The sequence below is a fragment of the Labrus mixtus genome, chromosome 4 (assembly GCF_963584025.1).
Source record: "Labrus mixtus chromosome 4, fLabMix1.1, whole genome shotgun sequence".
NCBI classification, from domain to species: domain Eukaryota; kingdom Metazoa; phylum Chordata; class Actinopteri; order Labriformes; family Labridae; genus Labrus; species Labrus mixtus.
This window is the reverse complement of record NC_083615.1, coordinates 20,079,330-20,088,418: the sequence shown is the minus strand read 5'-3', so window position 1 is coordinate 20,088,418 and position 9,089 is coordinate 20,079,330. Positions and strand designations below refer to the sequence as shown.

The 9,089-nt window shown below is 44.3% G+C and overlaps 1 pseudogene; it reads right to left on the bottom strand.

Moving 5' to 3' along the window:
* Positions 1–2,587: 2,587 nt before the first annotated feature.
* On the bottom strand, positions 2,588–8,282 carry LOC132973493 (uncharacterized; annotated as a pseudogene).
* Between the last annotated feature and the right edge of the window lie 807 nt (positions 8,283–9,089).

The window sequence follows — 9,089 nt, the reverse complement described above, 5'->3', positions numbered from 1 at the left end:
TTCCGACGATAATCTCGTTGTGTTAATGCAACATCCAGAGGCTTTTCTACCCCACTGAGAAGATCAGTATTTAGTAAGTAACTATCCGGATCTGATAGTCCCCAAAATGTAAAGTATCCACTATAATTTATATATAAATCAGTAGTGAAATAGTATGACTTCTGTTTTTGCTAACTCGGCTTACGCGGACACTGCCATCTTTGTTTTGGTCTGTCAACCAATCAGAGGCTGTGGGTACTTCACCCACTTGCATTAAGCTTTGTATCATTAGAAACCTGGTAGTATTTTTGAATGGTCGTGCATCTCTCCCTCATTTTCCCCTGAGATGGGAAATCTTTGTATTTCTAAGTCTGAAAAGGAGCTTCCAGTGACGCAAAATGACGATTTTTGCGTCACTGGAAGCTGTTGTGGTTAGCGGGATGAAACTACAACGCTAGTTCCTCATATTTTCAACCACTGAAGCTACAGACCAATCACAGATCAGTGGGTGGGAACTCACTCCCAGAGTCCGCCATATTGCTTGGAAGCTATGCTAACAGGCTCTATTGAGAAAGCTGATAATGGCGAAAAATATAAATATAGCCTTGAGACGGCTGCTGCCGACAGGTGTTGCGGCGGCCCCAGCGGGGGCAGCAGCCAAAGCACAAGACCAGCCTGTCGGCAGCAACCGTCTCGCAGCTATATTACTACATTGCTGGCCGCCGCCGGCAACTGCCGGCTCAGCAGCCAAGACATAAGGCCTGCCTGTCAGCGGCGGTGAGGACGAGGAGCTGGGGCCGGCTCGAGTTGGTGCGGACTGGTAATGTCGGTGCTCTCACTGTTTGTCTATGGACACAGAAAATAGAGTCTGTATTCTGCCAGAAATTTCCAAGATCAATTCTGGAAGAAATCTCGGAATCAGTTGAGGAAATGGCCTTATGTGTTGAAATAAATATGTCTGTAAATGTTTTTATTTTATTACTATATTTCTACTGCTATATTGTATATTTTGGAGAAACTGTAACAATCGAATTTCCCTCTGGGATTAATAAAGTATTTCTGATTAAAGATAAAGATAAAGATAAACTTTATTGATCCCCCGTGGGGGAAATTTGTGCATTACAGCAGCTCCAGAAAACGGGAGGGGAATATAATTATTAAAAATAAAAATAGATGTTAAAATCAAATCAAACATATTTACATTCAGTTAAATAAAAAAATACAATAATGTAAAATTACACAGTAACTACACAGTTGTTCTTAAAAAAACACACACACAGTGTGTAGCATGAGGTGGTGATGCTGTTAAAGAGTCTGATTAAAGAGTCTGACGGCAGATGGGATGAACGACCTGCGGTAGCGCTCTGTCTTGCAGGGTGGGTGATGATTCTGAAATACAGGACCTTAGTGGGAGTGGCCTGCGGTGCTGTGCATTCTGGGATTTGGTGTCTTTCATCCACATGAGCAAAAAAGACACTTTCTGCCTTTTCTCGGCCAAGAAGGCACCAACTTCAAAATGTATTTCACATTTCTACTACATATATGACCCAATGTCAATACAGATTCATGTTTCAACAGGTGAATTATCCCTTTAAATTACATCCAAGTTTCCTTCACTTGCTTCCCACACTTGCGTCTTAGTCCCGCCCACCAGAGATGCATGGAGAGACGCAAGGAAACGAAGCAGAGGAGAGAGGAACGAGAAAATCTGTTTTAAGAGGCATTAGACGTCCTTTCCTCTGTAGTGTCACCTGAAGCGACATCAGCTCAGCTGTCTGTCAGCTTTAACAGCTGTTTATGTTTGCACAAATAGCACTGTGTTAATTATAATAAAATACACACAGTAACAGTGTATAGTCTGTGTACTTTACCTGATAACAAACACCTGCACATGAAGAACAACCTGCAGTCTGCTAATAAAAATAATATTCAGACGTTTTCTAAGCAAACAGTTTTAATAGGCCTATTAAATTATTTATTAATTATTTGTCTTTACTGATAATCCGACAGTGAACTCTGTATTTTATAAACACTAAGGATGTCTCAGGATATTTACATTTTTTTATTAGGATAGAAATTTCAGCAAAACGGGATGCATAACATTTTCAAACCGTACGATCATTAGGCCTAATAACGTATGTAAAACATGTTTCTGACAGACTCCTCCCACTCTGTCAGACTGTCATTCTCATCATGATCAAATTAAAAATGCAAATAGTGTCATCATGAAAATAAATATCAGCAGTTTTAATAATGCAGTCGTTCATGCTCTTTTAGTTTTAACACTTCAAATTAACAGACTTTTTGTCTGATGCTGAATTAGAAAACAAATCAAATAGGCTAAAAAGGCGGGGGTGATCAGCCTACACTCTCATATTAATTTTATGGAATTTATACTTAATATTTTGTTGTTACTCCTTATGTCAGACACTCTTTTAATCCCAGCTCATCACAGACTGACTCTTTACAAACTGACAGATGTTAATGTTAATAGTACATCTACTGATGCACAGACTTGGACACATCATCAGTGTTGTTTCCTGGAGTCACTGGGTGTTTCGGGTCTTACAACAGACACCCTCCTCCAGGCGACCCTGACCGAGGCTGATCAGACCCCGGCCTGTGTCCAAGTGGCATTCTACTACCCCCACTGCTCTCCCCTCTTCAACCAGAGCCATCTGGAGGCTTTTTCCGCTGCCTCCACGTTGTTGCCTATGGCTCTTCTTCGGTTTGCACCTGTTATTCCCAGTGTGCTGTAGGCTTTGTGCCTTGAGTGACTGGCAAACCCCCGACTGCCCACCTCCACTGACATACACCCGGTCTTCCACCCGTTCCTCCGACAATCCTCCACCAGCTCCTGGTACTTCTCCCTCTTTCTTTCTTGAGCTTCCTCCATCCTCTCCTCCCATGGAACCGTCAGTCCCAGCAAGATGAGTTGTTTTGTGGCCTCTGAGACCAAGATGATGTCAGGTCTCAATCTGGACTGGGTGATGTGTGGTGGAATTTTCAGCTGCCTCTCCAGGTCAACTGACATCAGTCTCGGGCTGCGGGGAGCAAACCAGCAGAGCGGTTCTTTGGTGTTTTCTCCGGCCCTTGTCCTTCCTTGACAAAGTGAATGGCCTTAACTGTGGTTTGGGTGTGTCGGCTGCCCTTGATCCCCTTGCTGATTGCTTCAGCGATGGATTTGAGGACCTGGTCGTGCCTCCATTGACACCGTCCCTCACCCAGCACCTTGGAGCAGCTGCTCAGGATGTGTTCCAGTGTCCCTATCTTGGAACAGAGGGGGAACACACCATGCAGGTGTTTCTATTTTGCCCCATATGCACAGGTTTGATGGGCTTGGGAGGACATCATAGACCCCCTGAATCAAGAACTTGATCCTCTGGGGGTTCCACTGCCAGATATCCTTCCTGGTGACACTCATCCAGGCGCCCTGCTGCCGCATGGTCACTGCTCTACTGGTTCGCTCTTCCACGACTGAAGCTTGCACCTCCTCCTGCACCAACCTCTGCCTCTCCCTTCCGCTGGCAGAGTCATATCGGGCCGCTGCTAGGCTCCCAAGTCCGGCTCTGCCTTGCGCCACTGTTCCAAGGATGGCCTTGTGCTTCAGTCGAGGTTTCTGCTTGCTGGACTGCATCAGCTGCCCTCCGCTTCCTCCCTGTCCTCACAACAATCCCTGCCCCGGACACTTTGGCGTCTCTGGATCCAGAGTACTGCAGATGTTCCTGTGCCCGAGCCACGATGAACTCCTCCCTGACTGAGCTGAAGGGGAGCCTGAGCTTATTGGTGTTCCCGTACAGCCCAATGTTGCTTAGGTTGCGTGGCAATCCCAGCCATCTGCGTAGATTGCTGCTTACCCTTTGCTCAAATCCTTCCACCACAGTCATGGGGACCTCATAGATAAGCAGAGGCCAGAGGATTCTTGGGAGGATTCCATGCTGGTAGACCCAGGCCTTGAATCTTCCAGGGAGCCCAGACTTGTCCACTGTTCTCAACCAGCCCTCCAAGTCAGCACTGGTTGCCTTGATGGAATCTCTGTCATTCAGACTGCAGTTGAAGACCTTTTCAAGGCTCTTCACCGGCTTCTCAGTGACTGACGGGCTCTGGTGTTTTCCCAGCCTGAAGTGGAATTTGTCTGTGACCTTCCCCTTCCTTAGAACCAAGGACCTGGACTTCGCAGGTTTGAAACTCATGCGTGCCCACGCCATGATGCTCTCCAACCCCTGGAGGATCCACCTGGCTCCTGGTACAGCTGTTGTTGTCACTGTGAGGTCGTCCATGAAGGCTCTGATGGGAGGTTGCCTTACTCCAGACTTGCTGAGGGGGCCTCTGCATTCTGGTTCCGCTGCCTTGACCAGCATGTTCATTGCTAGTGCGAAGAGGGTCACTGAGATTGTTCAACCAGTGATTATGCCCACTTCCAGCTGGTGCCAGTCAGATGTCATCTGGCCAGAGGACACTCTCAAGCTGAACTTGCTGTATTAGTCCAGGATGAGGTCTTTCACCTTCTGGGGTACATGGTGTTTCTCTAGTGCGACCTCCACCAGCTTGTGGGGTATCGAGCCATAGGCGTTGGTGAGATCCAGCCATAGCACAGCCAGATCCCCTCCGCCTTCTCTTGCCTCCCTGATGAGCTGGGTTACCACGTCTGTGTGTTCCAGGCAACCAGGAATCCCCACACACTGACGTGTTGATGTACTTATTGCTCAACAGGAAGTTGGAGAGTCTCTTGGCTACGATAGGAGATGACACGAAACTGGTCGATGTTCTCAGACTTTTCATCTTTCGGTATGTACACTTCCTCCGCATACCTCCATGACTGGGCGATCTTTCCTCTCCTCCAGATCACCTTCAGGGCCCTCCAAAGCCGTTGTAATAGCTTTGTGCAGTTTTTATACACCTTATAAGGCACTCCGCTTGGGCCTGGTGCCGAGCTTGATCTTGCTCTCCGCACCACTTCCTCCACTTCACTAAGGCAGGGCTCCTTCAGGTTGAAGTCCGATATAGGCTCTGGTGGTATTGTCAGTGCATCGCATGGGCCCAGCGACTGTTCTCTGGTAGGGTCACTGTACGTGGCCTTGAGGTGGTTGTTAATGACATCCTTGGAGCAGGTAAGGCGGCCAGTCCTCTTACTTGAAGGGATTGGCCAGGAAAGCTCTCTCTCTCTCTTGCTCTGAAGCTGATGTGATTCTGCTCTATTTTGCTGTCTTAACTATGCACAGGAGTCGAGAAGGATTTTTTTTAAAGGGAGTTTTGCTATGTTGAACGCAGAGCTTTATAATACAGAGGCTCTGGTTGCACGGAGCTTGCACTCTCTCGCGCGCCTGCTCTCTCTCTTGCGCATGCAGCAATTTTATGAATTAATGAAAAATTAAATAAGAACAGGTCGGAAATATACTTGGGCCCAGTTATCGTCTTTGTGTGGGAAACACTGGAGACTAAATATTCTCAAACAGGTTGTTGGTATAAAGTTGTCATTTTTATTGTGCTGCACTTTTTTTGATTTGGGCAAATGTCAGTGTTGTGTGGAGTTTAAGTGCCAGTTCTAGCGCTAGCACTTAGTAGGACTATAGTGTGGCTGCCAACAGTCAATAATAAATAATATTCTTTTATGAATATATATGCCTCCTGCGTAAAATGTGTGTAGAAATAGGCCTACAGTGTATTTTAACATCTACCATAATGGTGGTACGCAGTCTAAAAAGATTGAGAACCACTGATCTAAAACACATGACTTTTTATTAATTCATATATCTTTTAATAATTTCAGACTTTCATGATGGGATTATGGCCAAACCTCATATCAGGAACAATTTAATTAGTTGTGCAATGTTAGCAGGCGTGTCTCACTTGTGTTGCAACACCCACGCTTTCACTGAAACGTAATTTCACCCCCACACTTTTTACCAGTGGAGTCATCGATTGGTTAAGTAAGATTTATTAAGTGACAATTAAGCCAATCATAGCTGTTCGGTTACAGTTGAAGCACGGTAAAGTTACGTGCATTTAGCAGTAATCCTCCTGTCACTCATCACTGGCTAGGTCAGAGCTCAGAGCTAACAATTGGATAGATTCACTTTATGTTGCATCTTTCTGAAAGAGAGTTAGTCACCCAAACAGATGTTTTTAAGATAAATCCACCTCAAAAAACAACGTAAGTGTACATTTTTTTCCTCTTGGATGTTCTTTTAGCTGTATTTATTTACTCCCGTAACTTTGTGATGTAGCGGAAGTCCCCTTTGCAGTTTTTCAAAATAAAAGCACATTTTAAATGAAGACCGGAGATAACGAGGCATAAGGCAATGAGAAAAGCAAAATAAAAGCATCACAAAGAGCAGTTTTGAATCTCGTTTTTAGAGCTTAAGCTAACTGGGTTACTCACAATGGATCTTCATAAAGTAAGTGTCTAATTATCTTTTGTAACTTTGTCTTGTTGTATGATGTGTCAGCTAACATTAGTTATTGGACATTAAATGAAACAGAATATGTTGATTTGCTAGAGGGTGGTAATGTCCTAGCATTAAAACACCCTCACTTTTAAAATTGCTGCTCCACCACTGAACGTTAGTATGACATCCATCTGTTGAAAACATAGAGATTGCAAGGCATATTTTAGAGCAAGACGCCAGGCAGTGGAATTAGATAACGAGCCCGTTCATGCTGGAAAATAACTATTACTAGAATAACTGACTTGGTGCTCGAGGAAATGTTGATTACTTAAAACCTTCCTCATGAGATATTGAGAAGAGTGGACTTTTGTTGTTATAAATCGCTCTAGGGCTACCTTTAAAAAATATGGAGGATGAAATTGATTTATTCTGATTCATATTATTTATATTACTATTGAACAGACCTGGTATGCTAATTTCTACTGCTTTATTTCCATTTGTTGACTATAGTTTTTGTAAATTGGGTAAAAAGAAGAGAGAAAATGCATTGATAATGGACGCCACGATCCCCAGCCCACTTGACGCTGAGAAACTTACTGAATGATTCAGATTGAGTGATCAGCCCATCTAGCTGATTTGTATTAAAGGGATACTTCACCCGTTGAAACATGAATCTGTATTGACATTGGGTCATATATGTAGTAGAAATGTGAAATAAATTTTGAAGTTGGTGCCTTCTTCGCTGTGAAAAGGCAGAAAGTGTCTTTTTGGCTCATGTTGATGAAAGACACCAAATCCCAGAATGCACAGCACCGCAGGCCACTCCCACTAAGGTCCTCAGAATCAGAAATACTTTATTAATCCCAGAGGAAAATTCGATCGATACAGGCTCGCGGCAGCTGGGCTCCTGGCAAGCAGCCGTTTCGCCGCTATATTTATATTTTTTCGCCATTATCAGCTTTCTCCATAGAGCCTGTTAGCATAGCTTCCAAGCAATATGGCGGACGTTAAGTTTCGATTCTGGGAGTGAGTTCCCACCCACTGATCTGTGATTGGTCTGTAGCTTCAGTGGTCGAAAATATGAGGAACTAGCGATGTAGTTTCACCCTGCTAACCACAGCAGCTTCCAGTGACGCAAAAATCATAATTTTGCGTCACTGGAAGCTCCTTTTCAGACTTAGAAATACAAAGATTTCCCATCTCAGGGGAAAATGAGGGCGGGATGCATGACCATTCAAAAATACTACCAGGTTTCTAATGATACAAAGCTTAATGCAAGTGGGTGAAGTATCCCTTTAAATATGATATCCTACTGGACCATGCGACTGAACGATGGAACACGCCGTGTGAAAAAATAACATGAACTGATATAAAGGATATAGGATATGTCTGAAGAAATAGCTATGCGCTGCGGGTGCAGCTCGTTAACCGGTTGACTCGCCGGAGTATGCAGGCTGATCACCTGCGCGGTGTGTCATCCAGGGACAGGTGATTTGCTCCGCCGAGTCAGGCAGTGATTGAAACCAATTAACGCAAATAAACAGTTAAAAAAATTTAACCACAGTGATGAGATTAGCCAGACGCTGATATATGCTACAAATATATGTTTGGATCCTAATTCCCCTAGTTAAAATAATAGCCGACTAGTCGCTTTGGATAAAAGCGTCTGCTAAGTGAATTGTAGAATTGTAGAATCAGTAATCAGTGCCAAACATAATGATAGCCTTTCCATCATAACAAGTAAAGGTATCGGGGACTTCCCCCTTTTTACCTGAGACCGCAGGTAACACGCGATGATGTTTGCCCACCTGTGCTGCCGAACAGCGGAGACCAGAGCTGTGTGGCTTCCCTGTAAGTGAACCTGAAGCAGAACCGGTCTGCAATCGTGAAGGACACTGACGATGAGACAGGCATATTAATTCAAGCAGGGACACTGTGACAGACCGCTTGGAGATGACCAGAGACTGCAGCTAGCCTAGATCAGTGGTTCTCAAACTTTTTAGACTGCGTACCCTCCCGAAAATATTTGGCTCTCCAAGTACAATTACTAGACACATTAGTTAACTGTTAGTAACCATTAGTTAATGCTTATTAATGCATTAACTAATGTTAATTAATGTACCCTGGTGTTGTCAGCCCTTGGTCTTTTATTAGTGTAACAAGTTCCGTATTTCTTCTTGTGCACTGATTGTCTTGTTTCGCTTAGTTGAACAGCCATTCAGAGAGATTCCTACCCCCAACCGCAATGGCTCACGCCGATTCAACATGTGGAATCGGCCAAAAAAAGGCCAACTGGGGCCGACGGGTAGCGACTGAGCTGGACACACCGCAAAAATTAGGGCCACGACCGCTCACCAACGGACCGCCGGCCGACGGTCTCCTTGGTGTGTCAGGGCCTTTACCTTTGTCCAATTTCAGCTCATTCACTAGACCCGAACAGCTTCAATTTCAATAACACTGATAGAATGGGGCTGTTATAAAAGTTCAGACTTTTAGTTTGTATGTTGCCCAAGTCTGTTCTCTAACAGTGAAAAAAGAGAGAAGATAACACACAAGACATGAAGAGGTCAATTAAGGAAAGACAAAAATAGTAGTAGTAGAATTTGAATGCCAATAAAGATATTTGAACTTGAAGAGAAGACGTTACACATTGGTCTTTCTATGATAAAAACAGATTGATAAATGGGGAGAACATGGGATTTCGAGGGCCCCATGACTGTG